Source organism: Ambystoma mexicanum, chromosome 1p (genome assembly GCF_040938575.1).
Source record: "Ambystoma mexicanum isolate Mex_15411 chromosome 1p, UKY_AmexF1_1, whole genome shotgun sequence".
NCBI lineage: Eukaryota > Metazoa > Chordata > Amphibia > Caudata > Ambystomatidae > Ambystoma > Ambystoma mexicanum.
The window spans coordinates 434,007,911-434,026,886 of record NC_090921.1 but is presented as its reverse complement, the minus strand read 5'-3'; the positions used below and the strand labels follow the sequence as shown (position 1 = coordinate 434,026,886).

At 44.6% G+C, this 18,976-nt stretch overlaps 1 protein-coding gene across 2 annotated transcripts in view; it reads right to left on the bottom strand.

Moving 5' to 3' along the window:
- The window catches only part of RAB3A (RAB3A, member RAS oncogene family), a 284,673-nt gene extending 266,327 nt beyond the window's left edge, over positions 1 to 18,346 (bottom strand). Inside the window, exon 1 of one of the 2 annotated variants that reach the window (XM_069649256.1) lies at positions 18,219 to 18,346. The gene's annotated coding sequence lies outside the window, so the exon portion shown is untranslated. The remainder of the gene's footprint in view (positions 1 to 18,218) is intronic. The other variant, XM_069649257.1, reaches the window with a different exon arrangement.
- Between the last annotated feature and the right edge of the window lie 630 nt (positions 18,347 to 18,976).

The following is an 18,976-nucleotide window of genomic DNA, read 5'->3' as shown; positions in this document are numbered from 1 at the left end:
TCCCTCCTATGGAACAGCCTCCCTCTGCGTCTGCACCTTGAGCAAGACTTTCTTAAATTCCGGAAGCTCTTCAAGACCTTCCTCTTCACCTCCTCCTTCCCTTCTTCTCTTCTCTGCTAATCCCACAATTGCTGTGATTGGTGTCTGGGGCCCTTATTCATCCTCGGGGACCCTGACCTCCCAAACCCAATCTGACAAGCTTCTGTCTACCCTCAGCACATGCCTCGGCACACCCCCTGCATGGAGGTTCGCACTTACTCCTAACGTGGCCCCTGGCCATGTAGCACTCAACAACCCAAGCACTTCATATGTGCTCACCCATGAGCCCGGACTCCCCAGCACTTACCCCTCTCTGCCCTTTTCCTTGCTGTACTTGCGCGTTCTGAATACTCACAAGGCATAGTAGGTTTGTTCCTTCCTCCTTCTTCGCTCCACTGCTCTCATTAATTATTGTGTTTTGTAATGTATTTCACTCCCTTGTTCCCTCCCCTCGCCTTGTGGGCACTTTGAAACAGTATTTTACTTGCAAGCAAACAATAAATAAATAAATAAATGTGATGAATTGTGTTCACCTATATCGTCCCTTCCTTAGTGCACAGGGGGAGCAGCCGCAGTGCCAGTGGTTTTAAATGCCAGATACTGGTATCAGCCCCTCTTAGGTGCCTCTGCTGTAGGAATGGCTTGCATTGTCTGCTCTGACTTCTTACACAGCAGGGTCCTCTCTGCATAAGACAACATCTCTCAAGGGAAGACATACAATTACTGTTCTTCCATCCCCTCCTTCGACAGCCTTAAACTACAATGAACCCAAGATGCAGAGCTGCCCCGGAGTCTGAGTGGAGGATGCACAGATTTGTTCAAGTTTGAGAAGTGACAGTCACTTTAAGCACATCACCCCCTTGTGGTATGATCTGCAATGCCTTCCCGTGGTCACCAGTCAAAGAAAACATAGCTGCGACGGTCTAGAAAGCTGTGGGGACTCTGGTCCAGTGTACCTACAAACCCGGCACATTGTCTAGCAGGTGACAAAACCTATCGGCCTGTCCATCTAGTCTGCCTACAAATATATCGGCCTAATTTATATAGCCATTCTCGGGTGCTGCAGATTTTTCGTGAAACATCCTTCATCCCTCTTGGAGGTGTCCACCAAACCTTTATATCCTTTCAGGATTTAGGACTGGTTTAGCCACTTGAATTTACCTTAAATCATGGTGCCCGATTTGTGTGCAAACACTCATAGTCCTTGGGGAAAGGGGAGTTAGTACTCAAATTCCAGCAAAAAAGACTGGCTTTATAATCTCAAGTTTATTTGTGCAAATCGAAATATTTTTGGCAGAGAAAAAGTGACACGTAAGATATCCTGTTATCTTTCTTAAAAGAGACAGTCGCTCTTTGATCAGACACTGCTTCAGTGTTGTGTCGCAAATGCATGCACGTCTTATGTCCATCCGTGGCTTCTATCAGGGGAATAGTTGTCTATTGGGTTCCTATAATGCCTCCTATCCGACCTTCCAGCTAATATATCCAGATGGCATTATAAAGGTAGCCTCTAAAGTGAATGTGTCTTCCAAACAAACCTATCATGCCCCACCATCTCCATAACAGAAAACATTACCACGTTAGCCCTGGCATTAACAGCTCCTTCGCCCAACGCCTTAAAGACCTGAAGGAAAGTACTATTGCAGGACTGCTTAAGAGGCCCTCAGCAGAGCCCAAGATCCTAGCCAACTTCTGTCCACTTGCTAGCTCAACAACTGCTACAATCTAGTGAAGCCAAGACGCTCTTTCGTGATAAAAAGGCACGATCCAGACCCTCCTGAAGCACAGAATGGGTGTTTGTTTCTCTACAGAACAAAATATCAGCTATGCTATTCTTCCTGGGCCTATCAGATGCCTCTCATACAGCGAACCAAAGATTCTGCTGCATTGACTGCAAAATCTGATGGGTGTTCAGGGAATGACCATAAGAGGATATCACCCTTCTTACAGAACATTAAGATATGGCACTTTTCCCACTCAGCACACCTCTCCACTACAGACCCAGTACCTCAATTCTCAATTCCATCCCCCTAGCATTTCAGTGCTAACATGAAGACTTAAGCAGCCATCATTGAGCCTTGTTCAAATGTATGCTGGTGGCCCACCATTGCTTTTAATGTGCAGAATTCCTTGCCCACTTTTACCTGGCGTTGATGTACGACTGGATGATGTATACACGGCTCTGCCTGAAGGTGTGCAGTGAAAAAGTCGAAAACATTAGGTCGAATGTCGAAACATTTTTTTTCTAATGTTTTATTTCTTTATTTGCATGTTTTTTTTGGGTTCCGCAAGTAAAAAAAAAAAAAAAAAAAGGGGTTAAAACAAAAAAAAAAAAAAAAATTACAAAAAAGGGAGTTAGGGGTAAACCTCCCATTTCGAACAAAAAACCAACAAAAATAGACATTCGAAAAAAAAAAATTTACTTTTTTTTCGACATTATGACTTTCGACATAATGTATTTCGAAAATATCACTATAAACCCTGCCTGAGCATGTCGAAAGCTGAAGTCATCTCTGCAGCCGTGATCCTCATATACCCGACACGTCGTGGACTTTAATCTCTACTGCTCTCAATCCGGGACTTTTCACACACCTGCATACAATTGAGACCGCAGCGTGCTACCCTCCTATTTTCTCCACTTGTATGTCATATTTCCCCTCTAGTGCCACACACTCGGTAATCGTCAAGCTCTGCTAATGCTGCCTTTCAATTTACCAACAATCTTTTGATGGGCAAAGGAATGGAATGGATTTCACATCTTTCACCAGCAATTTAATGATCATCCACCGCCTCTGGCTGCTGCTATTCTGTGTAAGTAACCACTCAGCCCAGTTGAGGCACAGTAACGTATATAATATGATAGGTTATTTCTAAGGCACTTAATTTGCAGAGGTTTCTAAGCGCGGCCCCGGGGATCGAACCTGTGTTACCTCGCGTCGTCTTGCTTCCAATGCGAGCACGTTGCCCCTGAGCTACCTTCCCGAGTTATAGATGTTATATAGTCACAAGGAACATAGGTCTGGTCATGTGATAGTAGCCTCTGTAGAACCACCTCCTACATTGCTCTGGACATTCTCACCAGGGCAAACACCATACCCTATAGGCCACTTCTATCATTTATTAAGAAAAAAAAGGTAGAGCCTGCTTCGTTGGAAATTGTTTCCGAAGCATGCCAGCAAACCATGCTTATGCCTTCCAGGAGATCACAGCAATTCATGCTGAGCAAATCCTTTTGCAATGTCCTACTTTGCAGCGGAAGGATGCACACGGTGTGGGTTGTTAGGTGTGGAGTACTGTGCTCTGCCGATCTCTTCAGCTCCGGACAATGTTCAACGAAACTTTTAAAAAATACACAAAAAACCAAGAACATTTTAAACAAATTCAAAACCTTTTTCCATCGTACTGCTCTGCTGTGGAATTTAAGAAGCCCATCTTTAAATGTAACATGGCTACAATTGAATTCAATGCATGCATTTGAAAACATCTCATTGGGGTGCAGGCAGAGGGTACCCTATCCAACCTGGGAACTGGGCAGACATTGCACCCTCATTCAAGGAAGAGACCACATGTTCTCTGGGTGTACTTTTCCCCGTTACACCTCTTTACAATTTGTGAATACATGGTTTGCAAATCCAGGCATTAAACTGAACAGGCTCTTTGTGGTTTTTCCCAATGGCAAGCTGAAAAGAAGTCCTATTTTGGTGTGTTCCTCTCTTTCCGTTTTTTAAGAGACTCGCACTGGTACACAAAACATCAAGGGGGCTACTTCTAACCAACCCTAGGGAAAGAGCTGAACAGTTCAGCCACAAACAACGCGTCACACTCTGGGGTCCTCGACTAAGCGCTACTTCCCATCCGAGGTCCGACATGACAGGGATTTCCATCCCACCCATTTAAATCCTCCGCTGGCAGGAAGCCCATCTGCTGGCAGTCAATGGAAGACGCCAAGGAAAAGTGAACTAACTCACACACTGACGTGGGGCAAGAGAAGCTTTGCCTCAGGTGAGCATTGTTTACATTGCAACAAATAGAGGCAGTAGTAGTGATCTAGAACATTGGCTATGAAATGACAAGTCTAGTGACAACTGATCAAGTTTGGAAAACTGATTTGTGGTCTAGTTTTCCTCCTTATTTATGTGATATGATAGGTTACTTATAACGCGCTTAATACCGAGAGGTTTCTAAGCGCGGACCCGGGGATCGAACCTGTGTTGCTCCGTGTAGTCTTGCTTCCAAGGCAAGCACGTTGCCCCTAAGCTATCCTACCAAGATATATTCCCAAAATATCGTGGAGTGGGGATCCCATGACCGCATTGCCAAGCTCATTTGACACCCAAAGGGTCCTGCAATGACCAGAGTAACTTCCCTAATTTTGAAGGTGACAACCTAACTCTTGATTAAAATATTTTTTGACTAACAATCTCTGGGACAAATCATAAACTGGAATATACAGTGGGCGATTTGCAAAAGATCCAGTTTTTGGGGCTGACTAGGCCTGGCTTAAGTTACGACACAACAACATGTGATCACAACCTTTGCTTAAAACAGGATTCATATATGCTGCCAGTTAATACAGGCACGAAGTACTCCAAGTAGGAAAAAAGGTCCACGTTGCGCCCGAGTCACACGTAAGAGCCACTTACACCTGTTTAAGCGTTGTGGGGGTCTAGCCCCTTTGAGTTTTGCACACAGTGGTGCTTTTTTTTATTTTTTAAATATTCATTTGAAAGCAGGTCTAATTACCAAAGCTTTACCAAGATGTATGCAAGCAACGATCATTTTTTGTTGGGCAGTAAGTCATAAAAAGCACTGGCAAAGCCAACAGTTTGACTTTTGTGCAGGCACGGGATAGGCATTTGCAAGGCACTGCCAAAATGGTACTAACTAGCCATAAGATTGCTTTTCTATTCTAAATTCCACATAGAACCCGTCATATGACATGTTGGACTGCACGCATAGATGCCCTAAGGTCGTAGTGCCTAAAAAAAATTAAAAAAATAAAACATTAAAAAATAAAAAAAATCACACCAAAAAATATGTTAACAACTAGGAAATGGCGCGATTACCTGGGCACATGAGATATGATAGCAGCGCCTGTTAAATCCTGCCTCTTACTCATACACACGCTGTTGGTTTTGCAAATGCTTGTTTTTAACAGAGCTTCTGTGCAAGGAACACACATACATTGAGTGGCTGAAGTCAGACTGTGTTAAGACATTTTATTACACCAGTAGCACATTTACATCTCCAATTGACCCATTAACTCTCGAAGACTACTTAGAAATAGCAATGGCAGCAAAACATTTGATGTTACTGCTTGATCGAGTTAGCTTAAAGAGATCCTAAGAGCAGGCGTTTTGTGTTGAGGGCAGGTAGTGGGTGGGAATGGCCACAGGGGTTTGCATGGACATGGGCAGTCAATGGATGGGTAAATAACCAACGATCTCCATCACGATCTGTGTCCCTCCTCACATGTCATCTCCCTCCTATCTGTACTCTAATGCAATCATTTTGGCTTGTAAGCGTTGCTTAAGCCCCAAATAATAACCAAAACTAAAATGTGCCAAAGCCCGCTGTGTTCTACTGAAATTGCCACGAAATCTGTATCTGGCTTACTTTATTGAAAAGTTAAGTCTACGTAATGCACTATTCCAATAGTTTTTCTTGGAGCTTGGAAGCCAAAACAATCATATGCAAGACAGATATTTAGCATAAAATGGATGAGTGAGGGCACAATAACTGTTCAAGTTATCTCTTTGGAAGATTGTGTTAGGAAAGAGCTTTGATAGCTTTAGTTTTACGAATAGAGATGATTACTAACATGGCAGATATTTTAACACAGACTTAGGGAGCAACTGATCCTAGTATAATAGACTAAACAAATTGTCAGGGCTCTTTAAGGGGGTATCTCCTCCCCATCAGCTTAAAACCTGTAGGCTGACATCAATTAGCATAATCCACTCGCCGGAGCGATCTGCTGCGCAATCTCCGTCCATCTGGTTAATTATACTTTATTGAGCTATTGATTTGTTTGTAAAATTTATAACGCTGTCCTGATTTGCATGTGTATTCAGATTCTTGGGGAATTTGGAGATTAGTTACCAAACCACTCTTCCGCCCGATTCCATCATTACCACTAAAAATCATAGGAGGGGAAAAAACAATACAACTGCTGGCAAAGGTGCTTTGCACCATAGTGGGTCTGCAAAATAATACTGCAATACCCTCAGCCGAGGACAAGCAAAAGTAAGTCTGCACCCATAACCAGTGTGCTTCCTATGCAGAACACATAGTCATCAGTAACTATATTTATAGCGATAAGCCTTAAACTGTGACAGGAGCGTGGAGGCATGGTGTAAAGCAAATGTGACAAGTAAGCCATCTTCGGTTTAAAATAGTCAAGCAACTTGGAGATTGCAGACCAATTAAATAATGGACATTGACAGTGAATTCCTCATTTCACTCCAGGGAAATTTCTTCAAACGTATTCTTTCCTCAGCCAAGCTTGGAGTATTTTCTGAAGGATAAAACGGATCTGTTTTAATTACATTAGTGTAACTTCCAACATGACCAATCTTTTAATGCACATTCCAGACCATGTTTCTAAACTCCACGCAACAACGAACATGGTCCATGGACTGCATAGTTGGCCGCTATGGAAAAATAGAAACAAGAGAAAGAAAAGAGATGGGCAAAGACAGAGACAGAAAGAAAGAAAACAGGAGTAGGGGACAAATAAAGAAGGAAAGAAAAAAGGGCGTGGAGTATTGTTGTACACAGGATAATATCTTACTTTCTGTTTAAAATGGCCACTGTAGATAGAGCAAACGTGGAGGGTACATGCAAGTGGACAGAGTCCCCTTGCTATTTTTCTAGAGGGGGTTGAGTCCCTTCATGGCCATGAAATGGAGGACGAACAGTGTCCCATTTAAGTATGATCTGCAGCTTTAAACTGTAACATAGAGCTGCATGACTATGTCAAAAATGACTACAAGCAGGTAGGTACATTACAGGCTCATTCGAAACGTTTCTTTGAACATTAGTAATTTTACGAAATCTTAGGTTGTCCCTTGTCAGGTTTTAGCTGTTCAGCGAGTATGGTTTTCTAAGCTCACATGACTTTGCATTCTGCTACTTGTAGGTCAACATTTATAATGGAACATACCACTCCAAGATGTGCAGAGTATCACTTGCAGGATCTATTATTTTTTTTAATTTTTTTTTACAAAATAAGCACGAAGGATCAAGTAGTGCTGTTGGGTGAGAAACATTGGCAGCACATAGTTTGCCAACATTGCTAGTTTTACTGGAAATCACCTCACTTTCTCCTCAGCAGTTACATCTTATGTGGGGTTCTACGTGGTTTTAACGAAGTAAATTACTCTGTGGTAATTTATTTAGAATTACTTTATTTTTTTCAGTTTTTTATTTAATGGGGGGGTTCTGCCAACCCCTGCCTCCCCCTCACTACCACCCCTCGCCCCCACCCCTCAAACCCCCACCTATACCCCCTGTCCTTATAAAAGATATGCATTCACTGTCCCACAAAGTAATTGTGACGAAGTAACTTACCACAGTGTAATTTACTTTGTTAAAACCACAGTCCACACTCATGTAGATGTGTGGCAGAAGAGAACATTCAACTGCCAATCAATGATATTCATCACACGGGGCCAAATACACCCTAGTTTACTAAAGGGGTCTGGTATTGTCTATACGTGACTGCACATCCTTTGGCGTCCCTTCCTGAGGTGTTGGGCTTTCTGTGTGATTCTTAGCCCCACAGCCCCCTTTGTGGGACTTTACCCTGCCTGTAGTGGAGACTGGTTCACACCCTTCTCTCCACAACCCCAGGAGCAACACAAATACCCAACTGAGAGGGTGACCTGTGATACCGCCACAGTGTAGTAGCAGCATCCCTGAGGGATGGGGGGGCAGTTAGATGCGACCTACAGGTTCTCACTCACGCGGACTACTACAACAGGTTCCAAGAAGGCATGGAGGACCCGGACCCAGGAAATCTAGTGCTACACCAGGGACGACTAGATGGAGCAGGCAACACCACAAAATGAGCCCCATGTCCCAGAAAGAAAGAAATCCCAGAACCTGAGTTAAGCATTTTGAAGCAGCTGCCTGAAAAGGCTGAGATTGCATTCCAGATTCACAAACCCGATGATGAGTAGCCTGCTCCCCACCCAGCCCAAATCAGGGGGCAGGCAGACCATTGAGAAGAAGCAGGCAAACTACCCCAAACTCGGAATCACCAGCTCAAAACATGCGAGGACAGTGCTCAGAGAAAACGTGATAAGAGAAGCATTTAAGCAGAGATATCACATGAAGGAAGTCCCCACTCACAATGTATGCCTGAACGATGAGAAAACAGAGCTCCTCACCATTGCCCCCTCTGACATCGGATCAGACACCTTGACACTACTTCTCCTGCATTGACCAACCTGTACTTGTATGTTGCACAGGATCCTATACTAGCGCTGTGATACCCTTGGGTCTGGGCGTTGTAAAAAATGTTAAAATAAATCAAAGGAACCCGAAGGAAGAGGAAAGAAGGAAATTAAACCATAGAAAGAACTTCACATCGACAACTAAAACACTTGGAACAAAGCCACAAAACCCTGCAAATAAAGAGAAAAACGTCAGACTCACAGGAAGAAAGTAGAAACTGAGAACTACAACAAAACATCCAAGTACTGAACAGAAACCCAAGAAGCGACACAGGGAGAAACTGAAATCAGCAAGTACCACCTTTGGCATAAAGCCACAGAATACACTAAAATAAAATAGAAAAGCGCAGATTCACTTGAAGGCACTCGCAAATGTGAAATACAGCAACACATCCAAGTAGTCAAAGGAAAACCCCTAGAAGACATTGAAAGATAAACTATGCCATGCCACAGGAGAGGACGCGTGTGAGAAAACATGGAAAAAGGACAAATGACTTGGAATCACACCAAGCTACCACACCAGGAAACATTAACACAGCAATGGAACGCATAGTCACGTGCCTGACTGAAATAAGAGCCACCACGAAAACCAGAGAAAAATTAGTCTATCTTACACTTTTCCTGTCAACAGTCCACCCACCAGAGCAGCAAACAACAATCATCAGAAACACGAGACAGATTAGCAGGATATCAGGAGTCCAAAGGGAAAGGCAAGAAATACAAAGACGAAAAACAGGAAACAAGACCTGCGCGCCATATATCATTAAAAACTAAGGGGCCCATCAGCACGATAAACATGAAAGAGAAGAGGATCCACAAGAAGAAGTGAACCCAATACAAAACCTAACCAAATTACTTAAAAATGACACAGACCAAATAGAGCATAACCTACTACCCGATGACAATATTGAGCTTCCTCAACAAGACCACCAGAAGAAACAAAGACAAAACAGGACACAGTAAAGAAAAAAAGACACTGCAACCTAATCAACGCCAGATCTATGTCCAAACACGCAACAGAGATATATGATCTACTTTGCGACGGGCAGATAGACATACTATTCATCATGGTACCTGGCTACCTCAAAACTACAAAAAGGAAAACAAGTGTCCACGAGCTGTGTGAACACTCCCGTCCCCTGCACACTCAGATTATTGTATGAAAACAAACAATGATTAAATGTTTTTCACTGGTATTCTGGTGGACTAGTTATCAATCCGACCTTGCTCAAAGTAAGTACTTCTTATTGTCAAGTTTACTGTTTTAATTATTGTGTTTTGGCCAACATTCAATATTTTGTAGTTCAAAAGTGTGAATGCAAATGTAAACAAATGCTTGTTAAAAGTATAATACATTTAACCAAAAGAACAATGGAGATCTACATTGAATGTTGGCCAAAACATTGAATGTTGGCCAAAACACAATAATTAAAACAGTAAACTTGTAAACAGTAAACAGTAAAGTAAGTACAACAAGTACTTACTTTGAGCAAGGTCTGATTAATAACTAGTCCACCAGAATACCAGTGAAAAACATTTAATCATTATTTGTTTTCATACAATAATCTGAGTGTGCAGGGGACGGGAGTGTTCCACAGCTCGTGGACACTCGTTTTCATTTTTGTACTATGTTCATCACAACCTAGTGTCAGGGTTGTGCTACTCTCCTCTGCACCTCACTAACTGATCCAATCTCATTAAGAATATCCAATTGTAGGTGTGCACAGCCAGTTTCTTTCCTACCTCAAAACTACAGTCATACTACAGTCATACTACACAGCTATCTGCCTGACAACTACTTTAAGGCCATACAGGAAAACATAAAAGGAAAAAGAGGAGGAGGACTTGCTGTGGCATACAACGAACATCTAAAAATAATAACAGCCGAATCACTGACATCCCGAACTGTGAATCCCTCATCCTGTACTTGACCTCAGACCTGCAAACAAACCTCACAATTATACTCATCTATAGGCCCATGACCTATGACACAACCTTCGTAGACACTTTTGTAGAAGCAGTCACTTACATGGCCACTGAACATGACCACCTGATCATTCTCAGCAACGTTAACATATGGTTCGAAGAAGAGAATGCAAACTTGTGGAAAACACTAACTAAACAGCTTGAGATAATGAAACTATGACAAATGGTGAAAAGAGCCACGCACACAGCGGGCCACACACTAGATGCAATGTTTGCCAATAAAAATCTGATCAGAACAGCTCCCCAATCCAAATACTTTTATAACCTTTGTGGTCCAAAAACCATCAAAAGCATCCAACAAGCCCCGAAATAACCTGATGATCTGGAAAAGAAACTGGAACTGGCGAAATGTCAAAAGCAGTTACCTGGAGGAAAAACTAGAATCCTCAAAGCCATCGATCAACACCGTGAACGCAAAAACATAGATGAAATAACAGACTTAATCCTAGACTGAATTATGAAAACAATAGGTAACATCTCACCAGAAAAACCCATTATCGCATAGCAAAAGGAATCAGTGGCCAGATGGTTCACATTCCACCACAAAGCAATGAAATAAAATGGAAACTAGATCAAGAATGGAGAAAAAACTGAGCCCAAGACTAAAAAATGACACATCAAAGACAGATCCGATCATAAAAAGCAGGAATTCTCAAAGCAAAAAAGAAATACTATAATGAACGGATCACGAAAGCCAACAACACAAAGATAGAATTATCCAACATCATAAACGAGATGAGAAACCCTCCCAGGTGCAATAACACACCAATCCCCTTGCAAAGATGATGTGACAATCTTGCAGATCACTTTAAGAATAAAATCACCAACATGATATGATAAGTCATTTATAATGCCCCTGTACACATGTGTTTCTAGGTGTGACAAGACAAGTGAGAGTACGGAGGGAGGACAAGACAGTGATCTTACTAGGCCGTGTGTCATTCAGATTGTGCAAGTGCAGTAACGTGAAGCACAGGGGAAGAGGGATGGGGGAACGGCAGGGGAGGTGCAATCGGGGCAGCATTGTTCTGAGTAGTGCAGCCAGGACAGGGCGGCTCTGGGTAAGTGCAGGAAGGAGGGGGGCTGTAGAGGTTACAGTTACAGCTACAGTTACAGGCTAGGAGGCAGTGCAGAGGAGACTGATCAAGAGGAGCCAGCTACCCAGTGAGACTCTAAGGGTAACCAAGCAACCAGTCAGCACAGCAGACAGGTAGCTCAGCAGGGGAGGGAGGGAGAGAAAGCAGAGGAGAAAAGGAAGATTTTGAATTGCTTCCGGAACTTCAGGTGGTTTGGCTCAAGTTTGAGAGTGGCAGGTAGTCCATTCCAGAAGGAGGCACCTGCAGAAGAAAGTGATCTAGTCCCTACTCTCTTCCTGGAGAAGCGTCTGACCCTCAGAGAGTTGGAGGCAGCAGAGGTAAGGTATTTTGGAAGAGAGTGTTGATTGTAGTGCAGGCACTGACCCCAGAAAGCCTTGTGGACGATGCAGAGGGTCTTGAACTCGATCATTGAAGCCACCGGGAGCCAGTGGAGAGATTTCAGGGCTGGAGAGATACGGTCCCTGGGCTTGAGGCCAAGGATAAGTCTTGCAGTCCTTTTCTGGATTAGTTGCAGAGGAAGGCAGATTGAGAAAGAGGTTGTTACAGTAGTCCAGCCTAGAGAGAACCAGGGCTCTGGAGACAATGAGCTTCTGGGGGAAAGTTCGAAAAGGAAGAGTACCACTGAGGAGGTGCAGCTGGTAGTTGGCCTTCTTGGAAAGGACCGCGATATGAGAGGGTGGGGGGGAATGAGAGAGTGGATTTGAAGATGACACCAAGGTTTTCTGCCTCAGAGGAAGGTGAAGGTAGAGCGCCCATTGCAGACGGCCTGAGTGAGAGAGGGCACTACTCTTTATATAGGATGACCTAAAGACCAATACAGACTGCAACACGAACTCAGCTCTGATACTACTCGATCTCACTGCAGCCTTCGACTCAGCCAACCATAACACCCTTATCAAAAGACTTTAAGCCATAGGGATCGGTAACACAGCACTCTTCTGGGTTAAATCTTTCCTGCCCGGAAGAACAGAAACAATGTGGCTAAAAACCATTTAAATCTGCTTTGCGGCACACCACTTGTTGAGTGCCTCAGAGCTCCTCGCTATCCCCACTATTATTCAACATCTACCTGACACCCTAATCAGCCTCATCAAAAGACATCACCTCACATGCAACAATTACGCAGATGATACCCAAATCATCTACAAAGTCAACTGCAATGAAGAGGAGAACCCCACGCTAACAGACTGTCTCAAACAACTCTACTAATGGATGAACACTAATAACCTTAAAATGAACCCAGACAAAACGGAAATCATAATTTCACCCAACAACGAAGGAAACAACCAGGACATCTCATGACCCACCGAACTGGGAACCCCACCTGAACCATCCAAAATAGTCAAAATCCTTGGAATCCCAATGGACAATGAGCTAACACTAGAACCACAAGTCACTGCGATAATTAAGAAATGCTTCTTCCATCTGCACACTATCAAAAATATACCAACCTTCTTTTCCTTCACACACACACAACACTTGCCATCATATCCAGACTAGACTACGCCAACAGCATATGCCTTGGAATGCCAGAATGCCTGCTGAGAAAAATACAACGAATACAGAATGCAGCCACCAGACTTCTCCTCAAACTCTCCCGAAGAGACCACATCACAACAGCCCTAAAGATGCTACATTGGCTCCCAGTCATAAAATGAATCACCTTCAAAACAATGTGTATAACACATAGAGCAATCTACGGCCAGGGAGCAGAATTCATACAAAAGAATGTCACCATCTACAAATCAACAATAGCACTTAGATCCAGCAACGACATCCGCCTAGAACCTACACACTACGCAAGGAAAGAACTTGGAGGATCAGCCTTCTCTTGCATAGCTGTACAACTGTGGAACTCCCTCCCGAAAGAAATACTAACTATGGAGGATCATCTAAAATTCAGAAAACGTCTAAATACCTGACTCTTTAGTACCTAAGGGGAGGAAAATGCCTGAACATCTACGCACCACGGAAGGTGTAAACACACAGAAAGGAACCCCACAAAACCAGTGACTAACCGAACACACCCAACATGAACCGAGACCACTCTATGGGTGCAACACCACAACCCAACGCGCTAAACCATGAAAAATCCAGCAACAGAAACCTACCAGAAAAAACAGACCTCCAGCCATTGCTGTACTCCAGAAAAGCCCACCACTCTAACTACCTGATATACACCTACCAGCATTTATCCTACTAGGATAGGTTAACCTTAGCCGGCATGTAGCCTAACTGCGTAAACTAGCCACATTCTACACTCAGACTGTAATTTTTTATTTGTAGAGCGCTTATACACAAGTGAAGTGCTTCAAAGCGCATCCAGGTGGGAAGGGTACTAGGGAAAAAAAAGAGTAGTCATTCTTGGGCCTTGACATTTCCGAATGATCTAACAAAAAATAAACTATTATACTAGGCCAGAGGCATTTCTACCAGTCCAAGTGCATGACAGGCGAGAAGGAGAGAGGGAGGGGGAGAAGGGAAGGGCACACCATCATGCACCTATGCACAAGTGTTTAAGGCGAGACCAAGCTAGGAAGGGAAGACAAAGGGAGAACAGGACAAAGCAAACATGCCAAGCCAAGTGCATTCAAGTTGTGCAAGTGCGCAGACAGAAAGTGTGAAGGAGGGAAGGGGGACAAGTGCGCCCAGTCCATCAGAGCCTGGGTTAAGCGCAGAAGAGGGTGCCTCTCACGTGGAACGTACTTCTGAATGCAAAGTGCGAGGCATAGTGCAGAGGCCCAGAGGCAAGTGGAGGACTGGCTGGGGAGCCTGGGATCAGTATGGCTCTGGAGGTGCACCAGGCGACCAGTCTGCGAACTGAGGAGAGTTGGGGAGGAAACCGGGGAGAGGTGAAAAGGGGGTTAGCAGGGGAGAGGGAGAAAGAAAGAGGAAGAGAAGAGGAAGGTCTTGAGAAGTTTCCAGAATTTAAGGAGCTCCAGCTAAGACAAAGAGGCAGGGAGGCTGTTCCAGATGGAGGCACCTGCAGAGGATAGAGTTTACTCCCAAATCTCTGGAGAAACGGCTTACTCACAGAGAGTTGGAAGAGGCAGAGCTGAGGGCTCTGGAAGGGAAGTATTTAGGGAGATAGCATTGTAGGTAGTGCAGTTATGTGTAAGTGTATGCGTAGGTTAGCCACTTTCTGCATCTAGTATAATAATATAGCTAAGCCTTATACTCCCTACTGTACCCTGAGACAGGCACTATGTAACATCTGTAGCATGCAGGGTTGTGCTCGTCGAGATGGATAGCTGAGGTGGGAATTGTATCGCACTTTGAGAAAATGTAACACCTAGATGGATTGTTTAGAGATGGGAAGTGTGTTGCACCGGGATGGATTGGAGGAGGGGTGGGGGGAGATGCTTCACACTTGGATGGGTAGTTGGGGAGGGAAGCGTGTCAAACTCGGATGGACGATTACGAAGAAGAGATGTATCGCACTTAGATGGACTGCCCGGGGTGAAAATGGATTGTGTGAGGGCAGGAACGGTGCCGCAATCAGATGGAATGTTGGGGACACGGAATGTGTCCCACTCGGATAGATTGCTGCAGATGAGAAAGACATTGCACTTGTATGAACTGTTGGGAGTGGCAAATGTGTCGCAGTTGGAGAGATTGTTGGGTGTAGGAAATGTATTGCCTCTAACCAACCGTACTAAAAACGTGCCTTTCTGCATACACACACAAACTCTGAACGAAACACAACCCCTCTTCTACCGCACCACAAACCACACGCACTTCACAACACCCCACCTGACATAAAAACAAACCACACACAATCACACCTCAGCTATCGACTGAAAACGCACCAACGCTCAGTGACGGGTTACTACGAACTGAAGCTGCCAACAGCACATCAAAGTTATCTTGCTCTTTCTCCCTCTCAAGCCCACCAACAAACCCTAACCCTACAATCCTCCTTCCTTTGCAGACCCACCAGAGCACCAGACCAAGCAAGTGGCAACAGTACGTGGTACAAGACCCATTAACATTGCAGAGATCAGCAGTGCAATATAGTCGGACATCCTTGTGGTTGGTGCAATGGGTTTACTGGTGTTTACTATATATATGCATATAGATGTGTTTTTAAAAAGCAGTGGAGACATTTTACATCCGGCCTAGGATCTGTGATCGAAGTGAGCGGGAACGTTTGGGAGCGGCGTTCCACTACTTTTTTTGATCCGATTACCATTCTTTTACTTTTTACGACCTATATACAGGATTTGTTCATTCATGTCCCTGTGCAAGTGTAAAGTGTAATAGGAGCCTTGTTTACTAGTCACTTAGACTATTACAATGCCCCGGCTGCAACACCTTGTCACATGTTGCACTATGCGTCCGCCTACCCTCTCCACTGCCAAGACCCACTGTTCCACTACGTTGCTCGGCACACTTCTACCACTGCCTAGAATGTAAACTAAATGGGGAGGAATTATGCAGCTGACGTCTCCTATGGTATCCTTTCCATGCTGCACACTGCCTGTACACTTATCAGTCACATGAAAGAGGAAAAGCTAGACATGCTCATGTTTTTTTACACGTGCATATGAATTCACACACATGACATATGAATAACCAATAAATTAACGTTGCCTAAAGCAAATCACTTTGCAAGAAAAAAAATCAGGAAAGATCCGAAATCAAAAAGGTAGCCATTTAACGAAGCCTCCAGCTTTTTTTTTTTTTTTTTTTTTTTCTAAACCTTAGGGATTACAGAAGTCAACACAGGGCACATCCCTAGAAGGAAGCTTTGCAGTCATGTAATGGCTCTCCCACCGCATAACACACTAGAACAACCCAGTAGCAAGCAGTGTTGGTATATTCAGGTCATGCCAAGCTGCACGCGCGGCTTGATGCGTTCAGAAAAGGCTTGGTCAGCGGCTTAAAGCCGGGTGCAGTAAAATGCTTGCCTGCACCATGTACACCCGAGTGCAGCTCGGCAGCGGGGATTGGTCTGTATGTGGCTTGATTTTACTACGAAAGATCGACACGAAGTGGAAATAGCCCCTCCTGCGATTGGGCACCAGGAAACAGACATCAAGGCGAATGTTCTTCACCCACGAACTCATCCCTTGATGTGACAGCTGAAACCTCATTACCATCAAATAATGGACCGCTACATCGTAACACCTGCCCCTCGTGTACGTTTTTGTTGAATTAGACCAACAGAGTGGTTTAGAGCACACAAAATAAAGCACCCTCGTTTACAGAAACGGCTAGTAGGCACGATATTGCCGGTTATTTATGTCCATATGACATGCTAGTAATACATAGGCGCGCGCGTGTGTGGCACACACTATGTGATAAGATGAATTGTGTAAATATGCATATGCACCAATAAAATGTAAGCGCGTGACACTACATCCGTAAGAGAGCCCTGTGTGCATCATAACGTGTGTTGCTTCTGAAAACAAATAGCAATGGCCCCTTAACAAGGGGGGGGGGGGCTTACACATTCCAGAAAGGGCAGGTCGGGGAGACCCAGTATTGCCAACCCGCAGACAGAGTGAATAACGAAACGCTGCGTTTTGGCGAGAGATGGGAACCCTGGCCACTCTCCGGACTGCAGCATTTGTGTGGCCGGGGGGGGGGGCGTGCTTCGCTTTGGCAGAAGGTAGGAAAGGAGGAAAGGGGTGCACGGACGGCTGACCACTGAAGCAACGCTCAGACTCCCCATCCCCCCACCAAGCTTTCAAAATGACATGGCATCTCCCGCAGGGCCAGGCTAGCGCCCACCGCCCCGCCCCCTCCCCCACCCCCAATCAAGGAATATAAACCTTTTCGTTTTTTCAAAAAGAATTGACAGCATGGCGAGCGTAGACATTCGCAACATCGGTGTAATGTAAGTTTCATCCCCACTCCTTTAGCCCGTCAATGGGCTGCATACCCACTACATAAAATGTAAAATGCAACACTATAGGCATTGAGAGTTCGAATAAGCGCCATGGCCCCTGTCAACGCGTCTCTGTAAATGAATGTGGAATTATTTCATGTTCACCAAATTGTACACTTGGCTGATAAAAGGCAAAATCGTAGCATGCGACTAATTGGTACACACCAGCGTCTGACATGCACAGGCACCCTAATTACCCTCGTACCCCCCCCCCCCCCTCTATAGATAGAACACACACGGGGTTGACTTAATTTGCAGTGAGTGCTTTGGGAGATGAATAAACACATCCGCAATATATGTATGTCCACCGACTGCGTGTATGGGTATAAATATAGATGCACACACACACATAGACGCCGCGTATTTACGAACATCCTCCCTTTACATTAACAGAATACAGGATATAAACCAGACACCGCTGTTGGCTTGCGGACTGTACACCTCAGCGCGTTAGGACTGCTCGTGGATATAAATTATATAGCCGTCCTTGGAAGGGACGAGTTTCCCTCCGTCCTACTGTCTCCCCATAGCCACGACACTGCATCTCACACCGTCATTGCGAAGCATCCTTAAGGTGTCAAGTGAAGGTTATATCCGTCCTCCCCTAAAATAGGGGGCAACCGACTATCCACGCAGCCTCCTCTTTCCTCTTGTAAGCGACCTTATGCATCTAAACGGTATTGCTTTTAAAAAATAAAGGCCTTTTACTTTCATTGCAGACGATATATTACAGACAATGCTTACCTCTGTCTCTCTCTCTTCCTTGCTTTTTATTGCTCCGCTCCTATTGCACCAAGCACAGCTTAAGCTTCTCCTGCACCTGCAGAACCCGCTCGTGACGTCAGCGTGATTGACGGCTGCAAAGCGGAAGGCGTGGCCTCCGAACTGTGGAGACCACGCCTTCCGCGCTGCAACTGTCAATCAAGCTGCTTTTCCAAACACCCACCCACCCCGCTCCACCTACCAATGAAAGCAGCGAGCTGGAGATGATTGGCGTTGTACACGTCGAATGGCTGGGGGACGCCGGTTTGCCTAGTACTGCCCTACCTGGCGCGGTGGGTGTGCTTTTTTTGCCGGTCCGCGCATAGTGTTTGCTAACTGTCGTGTTGGCGGTGCAGGTGCTGCTGATGTATAATTTAACCATCTTCTCCCTCGCAGTTAATGGGTGAATTATGAATGAGGGACTCTGTAACAAGACCCTTTCTAGATGCAGTAAGCGTGTCTTAGTGGGAGGGATGTGACATCATCTGTGCATGTTTTTGTACACGGAGAAGGCTGAAGAGGGTAAGGGGTTGGCGGTGTCTCTGGGGTGGGGGCGGCCGCCATTTTGATTACTGATAAGCTTATTCCCACCGTAGGTTCCCTGACCGTTTTTTTAAGTTTAGGTTGGTTAAGTTTTGTGGTTTCGGTGGGTGCTTAATTTCTCTCCATGCAAATTGGTACTTTCATACAAAGGTAATCCACATTGGTCATCCATTCATAATTTCCTGTTAATTCGTCAT